Source organism: Pelophylax lessonae (genome assembly GCF_965119305.1).
Source record: "Pelophylax lessonae genome assembly, chromosome: 5".
Lineage (NCBI taxonomy): Eukaryota > Metazoa > Chordata > Amphibia > Anura > Ranidae > Pelophylax > Pelophylax lessonae.
In genome coordinates this window covers 198155939-198170456 of record NC_138772.1, presented here as the reverse complement: position 1 = coordinate 198170456, position 14518 = coordinate 198155939, and the positions used below count along the sequence as shown (strand labels likewise).

Sequence of the window (14518 nt, the reverse complement as noted above, 5' to 3'; positions counted from 1 at the left end):
TCTCTAATAAAAAAACAAAACCAGGCTGATTTCTTGTGTACAGATGCAAGTGAAAAATGCTTGTTGCCTGGCTGTGCAGGGGTAGGTTGAACCAGCAGCCCCTGCTGGGGTAGTGTTACATACAGTTGTTAAAATTCTTTTTTTTTGTCATTAACCACTTTACCACTAGAGCATTTTGCTGTCTTACGTCTGGGCCACTTTTTGCGATTCGGCGCTGTGCGACTTTAACTGACAATTGCGCGGTCATGCGACACCGTACCCAAACGAAATTTACGTCCTTTTTTTCCCACAAACAGAGCTTTCTTTTGGTGGTATTTGATCACCTGTGCGATTTTTACTTTTTGCGCTATAAACAAAAAAAGAGCGTTTATTTTGAAAAAATAACAATATTTTTAACATTTTTTTATATGAAATTCCCCCCAAAATAGATGTAAAAACCATTTTTTTTTTAAATTTTTGGCCAATTTGTTTTCTGCTACCCATGTTTGGTAAAAAAAATCACAATAAGTGTATTTTGATTGGTTTGCGCAAAAGTTATTGCGTTTACTAACTAAGGGAAAGATTTATGTCATTTTTGGTGGGTTTTTTTTAACGAGTAATGGCGGCGATCTGCGATTTTTTTTGCGGGACTGCGACATTGCGGCAGACAGATCGGACCCTTGACTGACATTTTTGACACTTTTGGGGGTACCAGTGACATTACTGCAGCAATCGGTGCTATACATATGCACTGTTACTGTAAAAATGACACTGGCAGGGAAGGGGTTAATTTTATTGGAGAGGGAGGGGTTAATGTATGCCTGGTGCTTACTAACGTGTGGGGGGGGGAGGTGACTGTGTGAGACAGGGACAGATCGCAGGTTCAGCTATGCTGAACACTCCGATCTGTCACTCCCTGTCACTTAGGAGACCCGCCCGCTCTGTTTACACAGGCGGGCGGATCTCCAAACTGGATTCCCCGACAATCGGGGCAGAGCAGCGGCGATCGCCGCCGCTCCTCCCCTGGCCCGACTCCCGCTGTGAATGAAAACAGCGGGAGCGCGCCTCCGGCGGCGCGCGAGCGCCGCCTACAGGAGAGGAGTCTAGTGACGTAGGTCTACGTTGCTAGACGATAACGAGCCACTGTGCCGCAGTAGCAGCACAGTGGCTAGTGCTAAAGTGGTTAATCTACACTCAGTGCCCCATAATGACAAAGTGAAAAAAATAATTTTAGAAATGTCTGTGAATTTTTTAAAAAGTAAAAAACTGAAATATCACATTGGCATAAGTATTTAGACAGTTTGCAACAATACTTGAATCTTATCTCAAGTGTCTCCCATTTCTCTTGATCATTGCTGAGATGTTTCTACACCTTGATTGGAGTCCACCTGTGGTGAACTAAATACATTTTTCATATGATATGGAAAGGCACACACCTCTCTAAACAATGCATACTGTATCAAAACAAAAGCAATGAGGCCAAAGGAATTTCCTGCAAAGCTCAGAGACAGGATTAATTCAAGGCACAGTTCTGGGAAAGGCGACAAAAAAATGTCTGCTGCACCGAAGGTTCCCAAGAGTACAGTAGTTTCCTAAGATTCCCCAAAATGTCCAAGTTCCGGATCCTGATGCTATGACTTTGTTGCTGACTTGGTTTTATATATATACATATATGGAGCCCAGGAACAGCTGGACCACTGTTGGCTGTCCCTTCGAGAGGCCAATAATCTGCCTTGTTGAGGGCATCACATGGAAGAAGATTCAAATCGAGGACCAGGTGGTGGAGCAGGTTGGAGTAGTCATGACCCCTGGCCCAGCTGGGCATGAACGTCTTGAAGAACTTGAATCTGCCCTGCCTTTTAGAGAGATATGAACATTCAGGCCTGTGAGCAGTAGGGCTCAGAGTGCTCTAGGTTTTTGAGGCACAAAGCAGAGCTATTAAGAGGCAGCCTGAACAGATAGGGTTGGTCCGTACCCCTCCCCATACAAAAGCTTATGTTGACACCGCTGCAAGAGGTGGTCTGGTCTCTGCCAGTGGGGGCCCACAGGAAACTACAAGGAGCTACTGTGGTGGTAGAACCCCACAAGGATCTCATAATGCCAAGAGAATGGCGGGTGGGCCATACCCTATCTAAGGTTTATCTCACAAGTGTGTTGGTACAGCTCATTAACCTGGGTACAACACCAATCTTACTGCCTAGGCAAATGATGTCATACATCCCAGGAGACTTCAAGAGGGGAGGAAAGGAGGAGGGGTTTTCTTAGCTACGCACACTCTCCTGCATGTATGCTTGAGCTAAGGGCAGATGGAAGTAAATGCTACATGTATCATTTGCCCTTACTCAAGATAACTGCGGCCAGAAATGCTAAAAGGGTGTTTTTCAAAGTGATTTCTCAACAAAATAAAGCATGGAGACAAAGGTAGATGGGGGAGTTTGCTTTGTATATTAACCACTTGCCGACTGCTCACTAGAGCTCTACTGCGGCTAAGTGGTTCGTTTGCGTCTGGCGACCTACAACGCCAGACACTCCCCTTTCTCGGAGGCATGCGCGCGCCGCCAGAGGCTCGTTCCCGCTGTATTCAGTCACAGCGGGAGTCGGGCCAGGGGAGGAGCGGCGGTGACCACTGCCGCTCTTCCCCGATCGTCGGGGAATGAAGTTTGGAGATCCGCCCGCTTGTGGAAACAAAGCGGGCGGATCTCCTAAGTGACAGGCAGGGTCAGATTGCAGGGTTCGGCATAGCTGAACCTGCGATCTGTCCCTGTGTCACTCAGTCACCTCCCCCCCACACACGTCAGTAAGCACCAGGCATACATTAACCCCTCCCTCTCCAATAAAATTAACCCCTTCCCTGCCAGTGCCATTTTTACAGTAACAGTGCATATGTATAGCACTGATTACTGCAGTAATGTCACTGGTAACCCCAAAAGTGTCAAAAATGTCAGTCAAGGGTCCGATCTGTCCGCCGCAATGTCGCAGTCCCGCAAAAAAAATTGCAGATCGCCGCCATTACTCGTTAAAAAAAAAACACCAAAAATGACAGAAATCTTTCCCTTAGTTAGTAAACGCAATAACTTTTGCGCAAACCAATCAAAATACGCTTATTGTGATTTTTTTTTACCAAACATAGGTAGCAGAAAACAAATTGGCCAAAAATTTAAAAAAATTTAGATTTTTACATTTAGGGGGGGGGGGGGGGGATTTCATTTAAAAAAATGTGAAAAATATTATTTTTACAAAAATTATTTATTTTTTGTTTATGGCGCAAAAAGTAAAAATCGCACAGGTGATCAAATACCACCAAAAGAAAGCTCTGTTTGTGGGAAAAAAAAGGACGTAAGTTTCGTTTGGGTACGGCGTCGTACGACCGTGCAATTGTCAGTTAAAGTCGCACAGCGCCGAATCGCAAAAAGTGGACCAGACGTAAGACAGCAAAATCCTCCGGTGGTAAAGTGGTTAAGAATAAGGTAAATAATGTTTTTGGTTTGTGTTGCTCAGATGCAGTGAAGATCTGCTTTCAGGGTAAAACCCTTTTGCTCCAGAAGTGGTTAAATTATGTTATTATTCATTTATCCCTCCCTCTTAGATTGTAAGCTCTAACGAGCAGGGCCCTCTGATTCCTCCAGGTTTTAAAGTGTATTGTATTAGTACTGTCTGCCCTCATGTTGTAAAGCCCTGCGTAAACTGTTGGCACTATATAAATCCTATATAATAATAATAATAATAATAATTTATATATTATTAAAACTATTTTCAAATATTTCGATTCTGTATTATTATATTTATTTTCTGTATTATTATATTTATATTGAGATTTATATTAATATTTATAATAATTGATTTTTAATTTTTATAATAATTTTTAATTAATTAAATCATGAATATGCATATATAATAATATTTATAATTAATATTCCATATTTTTATATTTATATTATTATAATATTTGTATATATTTATTATAATACATGAAACTATAAAATAAATATATAAAAATATGAATATGTATAAATTAGCCATAGTCATCCTAGTGTGTGTGTCTATTTATTTATGTAGCTAGTTCTTTGTTTTGTGTTTTGGGAGGACCTCTGTGGTAGACAATCCCAGGATGACCTCTCAGGAGCTGAGAAAACAGCAGCAGCTGCGAACACTGACATAGAGACGCCACTTAGCCCCCCCTGGTGGCTGCTAGGAAGAAGGCACGTCTAGAAGGAGGCGGGGGATGCCGGGCACATGTCATAGCCGGATTCCAGCTCTCCCACCCTGCACTGTGTTGGCTTCTAGCAGGAGGAGGTAGTTCAGGCCGCCCGGACACAGCGGTGCTGGAGGAGCTGTCATACGTCTCCAGGACACAGGTATGAACTATGAAGCGGAGGAGGTCACCCCAGGGGACATGGTGGGCCATGTGTATGATAACAGGCCGGATAGAGCAGGAAGAAAACAACGGGGGGAGCCTGTGCTAGACAGACAGCACTGTGTATAGACACTGGGGGGAGAGATAGGGGTGGTATGATCCAACAAACACGGGACATGGCAATGTATTGTGTACACAGCTGATAAAGGTGCAGCAATGTATACAGTCACTCTGGGTGGTACAGTCTGCTCTGTTATCTTCTGATCACACAGGGATCAATTGTTGGATGTGACCGGCTGATCACACAGGCATCGATCGTTGGATGTGACCGGCTGATCACACAGGCATCGATCGTTGGATGTGACCGGCTGATCACACAGGCATCGATCGTTGGATGTGACCGGCTGATCACACAGGTATCGATCGTTGGATGTGACCGGCTGATCACACAGGTATCGATCGTTGGATGTGACCGGCTGATCACACAGGTATCGATCGTTGGATGTGACCGGCTGATCACACAGGTATCGATCGTTGGATGTGACCGGCTGATCACACAGGTATCGATCGTTGGATGTGACCGGCTGATCACACAGGTATCGATCGTTGGATGTGACCGGCTGATCACACAGGCATCGATTGTTGGATGTGACCGGCTGATCACACAGGCATCGATTGTTGGATGTGACCGGCTGATCACACAGGCATCGATTGTTGGATGTGACCGGCTGATCACACAGGCATCGATTGTTGGATGTGACCGGCTGATCACACAGGCATCGATTGTTGGATGTGACCGGCTGATCACACAGGCATCGATTGTTGGATGTGACCGGCTGATCACACAGGCATCGATTGTTGGATGTGACCGGCTGATCACACAGGTGTCGATCGTTGGATGTCTGAAAATGTCACTATATTTACTCTCCTGCGCTGTGCGATAAGTCTCAACGTGGTGTCAAACTCCTATCTTGAAATATTACTGCATGTGGATGATGTGCTCCTCGCTGCCCTCAAAATACTGGGGGGGTCCAATATGACTGTAAGTATAGGAAACAAAGAAGGTGCGTGGCCTAGCACATTATCCTCGAAACATGTTTTATTAAATGGTATAAAACGGAGGTGAATGTACTCACAAACCAATGCTTTCATCATAGCTTAGACCTGATATCTGCTTAAGTCCATGTACGTAAACTCACAATGCTTGTACACACAACGGCTAACGCGTTTTGAGGTTACCCTCTTCTTTAGAGCCTTTCCTGTATGTAGACCTGTTCGGAGGAGGAAATGACTCTCTCACAGTTATGTGTAGACAGGAGGAATGATCAAAATTCCTGGACTGTGGGGGGGGGGGGGTCTCCTCCCCAGTAGATGGGGGTACAGGGGAACTAATTCTCTTCCGGCACCGGGTGCCCCTCTCTGTACTCCGCCACCGCTCGCTGGCACCCGGTCCCGGAAGAGGATTACTTCCCCTGTACCCCCATCTACTCGGGAAGAGTCCCCCCCCCCCCCCCCCACTCCACAGTCCAGGAATCCGATCATTCCTCCTGTCTACACATCATCTCACCGGGAGAGTGTCACCCCCCCCCCCCTTTCGACCATGTCTACATACGGGAAAGGCTCTAAAGAAGAGGGTAACCTCAAAACGCGTTAGCCGATGTGTCTACAAGCATTGTGAAATTGCATATATGGACTTAAGCAGATAATGTTATGTGTACTGTAAACTATGATGCAAGCATTGGTTTGTGAGTACATCCACCTCCGTTTTATACCATTTAACAAAACATGTTTTGAGGATATTTACCTATTTTGGTTAAGTGTTTGGCCTCATTTAGTGCCGGGTCACACTTGTGCGATGCGGGAAGGCTGCGAATTCGCAGCCTGTTCCCGCATCGCAAACGCACATCTGGCAGTTCACACTGCCATATGCGATACGCTGGGGGTGTCAATGAAATGTTATCGACACCCCCAGTTTGATCGCTTATCGCAATGCGATCTGACAGTTCGCACAGGATCGGATCGCACAAGTGTGAACCACTGTGCGATCCGATCCTGATGCGGCTGAAAAAATGCCTCATGTGTGACTTTTGTGCAGGTGCAGTGCGAATTTAGCCATACAAAGTGTATGGCTGAATTCGCACTGCACATCCGATCGCATGTAATGAAGGAGCAGTGCGCTCCGATATTACATGCAATCGCCGCACACGCGGAAGTGTGAACCGGCACTTAAAGTCCCATGACCTTTTTTTACTTTCTTTGTATACATATTTAGGGATGGAGGCCTCCCACTGAGGATGCTTCGGGTCACAAAAACTTGTTTTTAGATGTTTTTGAGGATAATGAGCTAGGCCCACACGCCATCTTTGTTTCCTATACTTACATTGATCATTGCATGAGCTGATCAAATTTAATATTAGAATCATTAAGAGAAATCTCCACCTTGACACTGATGGGCGAACTTATCGATTTGTTCCAACAAATGTCTGTGTTGGTGTGTCTGAGAATCGATTTGGATGAACGGTTTCCATCATATACACCAATAAATGATCGCTAATCGCTGGGAACAGTATCACAAGCTTTGCATGGTTCGTTCTTTTAATTGAAGACGAGTCGCTTAGTAAGTCGATCACAAATTCCTAGGCTGTGTCTGACCAACATTAGCTGCGGGCAGACCAGTCTACTGGCATCGTATGATGGTGACAGCGGTCAGTGGGGAAGACCACATAAATCTTTTTATAGGGAAAAGGGACAGTCAGTCCAGAGTAGGGAGTATATAGGGACGAGCACAGGCATGCTGATATCCTAGTCCGATCCCGCCAGGAAGCGGTCACTGTACTGGGCCAATCATAAGTGGCCAAGCATTCCTCCGCTCTACAGCTGAACATACACTCAACGGCTTTGTGCATATTATCGTTACATGAATGATGGATAATTGGATAACTATTGGACAGGATCTCAGAGTAGCTTGTTTGCCTGTGTATGGGCATCTCCTCAATCTGGTCTGTCTCTAGAGTGAAGAATAACCAGGCTATGCACTGGTCTCTGGTTACACAACAATCTAAATCTGGCCATACACCTAAAGATTTCTTAAATCATTTCATTCCCCATCCACACCAAAAAACAGCATGGAACCTCGTTCACATTGGGCCGATTTGAGATGTCAAATCGCATCTGAAATCAAAGCCTATTGCCAGCAACGGCACTGTCCAGATTGGTGCGACACCAATTTTGCAGCACCGCACCGATTCCCAAAAGTACTTCCTGCGCTACTTTTAGTGACTTGGGGGGGCGATTTTTCAATTGACATCTGTGCATAAACCTGCACAGATGTCTTTCAAATCGCCCCCAAAGTCAGACTAAAATGCGGGTTTGAAATTGTGCGAGATCACCCGGAAGTTGGAGCGGGCACTTGTCAAAACCAGTTCTGCCCTAATCACCCCCCCCCCCCCCCTCAAAAGGTGCCAAATGTGGCACCTGAGGGTTGGGGGGGTATCAGACAGGCGGAGCTTCCCCTTTTGGGTGGGGCTTCGCTTTAAAATCATCTTCCAAATCCAAAAATCTCATTGCCCACCAAAAAATAAATAAATCTTGCATCTATCAACTTAATGACGGGGAGGGAACTTTGTGAAGATTAGCCCCTAACCCTTCAGGGGTGAGTCAGAAGCCAAGGATACCCATACCCATATACACCTTGTGCCTAGGATCCACAATGATCAATTTGAGGACAAGTTGGCCAAACATAAAAACAGCATTTATGGACGAATCTCCCACTGCTATTGAAGGCTGTCAGAATAAATAGTAATTGCAGCTGATTGGCTGCAGTCACTGAGCAGCTTTTTTTTTTTTCTGTCCAGCTCGTTAATGTTTGTCCAGCAGGGTGGTTTCTGCAGCGCCCCCACAAGGCTTGAATTTTGGTTGCAATTTGAGATGTGGGGGCCAGCTTTTTACAGGTACTTGCAAGTACCCTGAAGTGCCTGATCTTCAGCACTCTTTACTTTAAGGCCTACACTGTTGGCTATATACATATACTTGTTTTTGATCCCTGTGTGCAGGTTTAAAAATACATTTTGGCTTGTAGATTTAATGAAGACTACAAGTAAATCAGTACTATTCCATTTAACCAGTAGCAAAGGGAGTCGAGCTTATACAGGCTTGAAAGCTTACCCAGCTACAAAACCTCTGATTGACCTGGATTATCAGTAATATAACTTGATCCCTTCTCTTGGCTCCATATGCCCAACATAGGGGAACACAGCATTCGGTAAACAGCATACATCCCGGTTAGGTTGTTTCTAGGGCTGAAACAACAAATCGAAATAATAAGAGTATGCAAATAGTTGTCAACTATTTTCATAGTCGATTAGTTGGTCTGCATACACAATGCATTATTGGTCTACATATCAGAGAATACAGTGCGGCACACGTACAGCTCAGTACACCGTCCATACATGTCAGTAAGGGGTTGATTTACTAAAACTGGAGAGTGCAAAATCTGACGCAGCTGTGCATTGAAACCAATCAGATTCCAGGTTTTTTGTCAAAGCTTAAAGCGGTTGTAAACCACTGGACCTTTTTTTTTTTCCCCCTAACCTGCAATGTAAAGGCATAATGTGCTAGTATGCATCGCCTACTAGCACATTATGTGAAACTTACCTGAAATTGAAGCTTTCCAGCGATGCGATATCATCGCTGGAGGCCGCTTCCATCTTCACCCATCTTGCTTCCAGGTTGGCAGACTCTGGCTCTATGACTGGCTTGAGCTGTGATAATGTCACTCTCACGCAAGCGGCGCCGTTCATGGAACAGGGCTTTGATGTAACAGCACGCGTGGCCGTTCCTTCAGAGTGCATGCGCCAGTGATGTCCCTGGCTGCATGTGCAGTACATATCTCCTAAACGCGCACTGTGCAACATATTTACACTACCTATAGGTAAGCCATATTATAGGCTTACCTAGAGGTACAATTTAGTAATGGACTTTTACTTCCTTTTTAAAGGAGAAGTACAGCCAAAGCTCACGTGCCTGTCCTTCTCCTGTGGATCACAGGAGTGCAGTTGGATCTACACTCCTGTGCCCCTTTTTTATCAGACAGCAGACTGAAGTCTGCTTTCGTCACATAGCCAGTCCAGGCTTGGGCAACATCGCGGCACTGGGATCCCCCCCCCCCACATGCCTGGATCGGCACCCAGCTCAGTCTGTCAGTGAGCCGCTGAGAGCCTGAGCTAAATGGGTACAATGCTGAGCTGCACCAAATTTCTGCACTCTCCAGTTTTAGTAAATCAACCCCTTAGTGCCTGAGAACTTGTAAATGTGTGAGGAGCAATGTCTTATGGGACATGTAGTCCTGGGGAGGAGAAAGAAGGTAGTGATTCTAAAGGCAGTCATTTTTTTTTTTTTTTACCTTGCTATAGGGGCACTCTATACTATACTTTGTGGCTTGCTATGGGGGCACTCTTAAGGCAGGAGGAGTCGGAAGCGCTGGCAGGGAACCCCAGCAGAGGAGAATCATGGCTGTGCAAAACACGGTGAAGGAATCTAAGCACCAAAACCTCCAACAGCAGTAAACCCTGGCAGGAGTTCTAAGACCCCGTTCACACTGGGGCGACTTGTCAGGCGACCTGGTCGCCTGACAAGTCGCCGTGGGTCGCCTGCCATAGAGTAGCACAGGACCCCTTCTAATAGGAGCGACACAAGTCGCTCCGACTTAGAAAAGGGTCCTGAGCTTCTTTGGGGCGACCGGGAGCGACCTGCATTGACTTCAATGATATGAAGTCCGTGCCGGCTGCTCCGAGGTCGCGGTGCGAGCTGTGCACCGCCACTTCACATGTCGCCCCCCGCAAGTCGGGTCGCGACTGTGTGAACCGGCTCTAATTGTTTCCTACTCTAAACAAAACTAAAACATTTTTAGATTTAGATACCTTTTTACCTTCAGTGTCATCACTGTTCCCCTAACAAGGCGACTGTGTATGTGTAAAATATTAGATAAATATAATCATTTTTAAAGCTTTAATCCTTCGGAAATATATTGGTTCTAAAAAGCCGATGATTCAAAAAGTTTTGAATAACTGTTGTTTTTGTGGTTATTATAAGGTGGTGCTTTTTAATGCCTAGAAGTAGCTTTTCTATTTCAGGAAGTTGATATTGGTGTGTATTCGCTTTCACACCTTTCTAGTACAGACATTTACTGTATTACTGGCTGAAGGATCTCCAGAGAGAAACCTTTTATCCAGCAGACAGTTTGTTTCCCCCTCCTATAAATGGTGCAGGAGGGGTCAGCTCAGTGCAAAAGCATGCATGCAACATAAGACTTCTTATCTATGGACTAACAGAGCCATGCTGAGCAAGTAAGGCGATATGACTGTTTTGCAGACTAAAAAGAACAATGAAGCAAACTAAAACCTAAAAATTCTGAGTATCAGCTCCTCTTAATTGAACTGCGTTTTGGGAGTAACTCTCCCATGTAACATGACGGCTTCTTGCATCGGCAGTCTCTGGTAACAATTTAGTGTCTTGTAATATAGCAGTCTCCTGTAACAGAAGTCAACTGTAACATAGCAGACTTTTTATAACATAGAAGTGTCTAGAACAGCCTTTATAAACCTTGGGGCCTTTAGGTTTCTTCAGGGGTGCTTTGGCAAAATGCCTACAAATTGCCCAAAAATTGTATTCAAGCCAGGTGTTCACTGTGCACAGGTGTTTATTGTGCATCCTAGCAACTGCTGGCATCCTAGCAACCAATAGGTCTTTGGTTGATAAGGAGACGGTCAGGCGCCTGCACAGCGTCCTTGTTTGCCTCTCCCCTACCCCTCTCCATCAGCATTGGGGTCACATTAGCTATATGAGGGGGAGAAAAGAAACCCCTAAATACAAGTCAGTATCAGTGTGCAAAGGTGCATTTGCATTGAAAGAATAAATCAACTCTAATGTTGTGTATCCTACATGTGTGGATGTTGCTACTATATATAAAACTATTATTTAGATGTTGTTTTTTTTTTTTCCACATTTTAGAATGGGGTGCCGTGAGATGATGCATGATTTTAAAGGGGGCCTTGGTTGAGAAACACTGGTCTAGCGTACCTGAACACCACAATCCATCAACTTTTTTTCATTTGGAAGATCGGAATTGGGTCCCTCACCGCCATCTTCTTTTTTTGTTTAAAAAACATTGGGAGCCTGGCTGTCTTTTCCTTGTTCAGGAAGTCAGCCCATTGATGGTGTGCCAGTAGATCTACCTTCTTCAGACTACTTTGTTGAAACTGATGCCTCCTGGGACATGTGACACACATGTCCCAGGAGCCTTCAGGAGTGAAGGAGGAATCATTCTATAGCATAGGTGAATATGCAGGCAGGGGATGGGATAATATCCTAAACCTTAAAGTGGCCCCAACAAATCATTTGAAGTAGGGATACACAGATCCAAGTTTTTTTTAAAAACAAGTACTGATACTTTTTCTCAAATGCTCACCGATGCCAATTACCGATACATATTTTTATTGTCGTGACCTTTTTTTTAGGGCTTGTTTACACCATACATGCATGAAAACTGCACAAATCTCCCTTTCAGAGACTTCAGTTTCACAACAGTTTTCATGTGCATTTCTGTGAGTTTTTACAGCTTGTTCACATATGTGACTGGCCGCAATGCAATTTGAAAAAGAGTCCTTTGTGATTTCAGTCCGTTTCAAGTGCGATTTCTAATCTCCTACACTACAATTCAGGGCTGGGTAACACTTGGTTCGGGATGCCACTTTACATTAAGGGAGGAGAGATGGGCAGGGGCATGACTTTACACGGACCATGGAAGATACAGGCAGGCTGGATGGTTGCACAGCCTGCCTGTATCTCTGAATAGGATGACAGGGCATGCAAGCTGACCACGCTAGCACTGATCAGCCTCTGTGGTTAGCGTGGTCAGTTTAGGAGCTGGCAGGATAAATTGGGTAGTATAGAAGCACTGAAAGGGCAATTAAATTTTTTACATAAAATAGCACATATTAATACCTTAAAGAAACAAATGCATTTTGATTTTTAGAGTTGAAAAACTCTTTAACACAACAAAGAAAATGTTTTAGTCCAGTTAATTTCATTCGACTACAGGAACACTTGTTTCCTTTTTTTGATTAAAAAAAAAAAAAAAAAAAAAAACTATAATTTATTGATCAACCACCCATTTGTTGTAATATCTTTAAAAAAAATATCTAAGACTCTGAATCCATAATTAAAAAATCGTATATTATTGGGTTGCTGATCGTACATGTAAAATGTGTATGCACGTGGAGTCCCATCTCATACATCTTATACAGTGGGGATCGAAAGTTTGGGCACCCCAGGTAAAAATTTGTATTAATGTGCATAAAGAAGCCAAGGAAATATGGACAAATCTCCAAAAGACATCAAATTACAGATTAGACATTCTTATAATATGTCAACAAAAGTTAGATTTTATTTCCATCATTGACACTTTCAAAATTACAGAAAACAAAAAAATGGCGTCTGCAAAAGTTTGGGCACCCTGCAGAATTTACAGCATGCACTGCCCCCTTTGCAAGGCAGAGACCTGCCAGTGTCATGGATTGTTCTCAATCATCGCCTGGGAAGACCAGGTGATGTCAATCTCAAAGGTTTTAAATGCCCGGACTCATCTGACCTTGCACCATGGGATCTTCTAAGCAGTTGTCTAGAAAACTGAAACTGAAAATAGTTGACGCTCACAAAGCTGGAGAAGGCTATAAGAAGATAGCAAAGCGTTTTCAGATGTCAATATCCTCTGTTTGGAATGTAATTAAGAAATGGCAGTCATCGGGAACAGTGAAAGTTAAAGGAAGATCTGGAAGACCAAGAAAAATATCAGACAGAACAGCTCGCAGGATTGTGAGAAAAACTATTCAAAACCCACGTTTGACTGCGCGATCCCTCCAGAAAGATCTGGTAGACATTGGAGTTGTGGTACACTATTGCACTATAAAGAGATACTTGTACAAATATTGTCTTCATGGAAGAGTCATCAGAAGAAAACCTCTTCTTCTACGTCCTCACCACAAAAATCAGAGTTTATACTTTGCAAATGAACATATAGACAAGCCTGATGCATTTTGGAAACAAATTCTGTGGACCGATGAGGTTAAAATTTAACTTTTTGGCCGGAATAAGCAAAGGTACGTTTGGAGAAGAAGACGCACAGAATTTAATGAAAATAACCTCTGTCCAACTGTTAAGCATGGGGGTGGATCAATCATACTTTGGGGTTGTATTGCAGCCCAGTGGCACAGGGAACATCTCACGAGTAGAAGGAAAAATGGATTCAATAAAATTTCAGCAAATTTTGGATGGTAACTTGATGCCATCTGTGAAAAAGCTAAAGTTAAAGAGAGGATGGCTTCTACAAATGGATAATGATCCTAAACACACCTTGAAATCCATGGGGGATTACATCAAGAGGTGTAACTGAAGGTTTTGCCATGGCCTTCACAATCTCCTGACCTCAACATAATTGAAAATCAATGGATAGACCTTAAAAGAGCAGTGCGTGACAGACAGCCCAGAAATCTCAAAGAATTGAAAGACTTGGCTGGCTACAAAAAGCATTTACAAGCTGTGATACTTGCTAAAGGGGGCAGTACAAGATATTAACTATGCAGGGTGCCCAAACTTTTGCAGATGCCATTTTTTGGTTTTCTGTTATTTTGAAAGTGTAAATGATGGAAATAAAATCTAACTTTTGTTGACATATTACAGGATTGTCTAATGTGTAATTTGATGCCTTTTGGAGATGTTTCCATCTTTCCTTGGCTTCTTTATGCACATTAATACAAATTTTTACCTGGGGTGCCCAAACTTTCGATCCCCACTGTATATCGCTAGTCTAAAGCCTAGTACACACAATGAGATTTTTTGGAAAAATTATCGTCCGTTTTCGGTATAGAGACTAGCATGCAAAAAAAACAAAAAAAAAAAACGACTAGGTTACTAAAGTACGAAAATTTTCATACAACAGAAAAAAAGTATTTTCTGTCGAAAGCTGTACTGATTAAACTAAAATCGTAAGATCTGGTATTGTACTAGAAAAATGTTTGCGTTTTTTGTCCCTTTGGAAAATTTTGGACAAAAGCTGTGTACTAACGATTAGCTTATCGTACGATTGCTTGGAAATCCAATATTTTTTGTACTTTTATTCTGATCCTGTGT

At 43.6% G+C, this 14518-nt stretch overlaps 1 protein-coding gene across 1 annotated transcript in view; it reads left to right on the top strand.

Annotated features, from left to right (window-relative positions):
- The first annotated feature begins 4185 nt into the window (after positions 1 to 4185).
- STARD3NL (STARD3 N-terminal like) overlaps positions 4186 to 14518 on the top strand; it is a 118024-nt gene continuing 107691 nt past the window's right edge. Inside the window, exon 1 of the mRNA XM_082257841.1 lies at positions 4186 to 4334. The gene's annotated coding sequence lies outside the window, so the exon portion shown is untranslated. The remainder of the gene's footprint in view (positions 4335 to 14518) is intronic.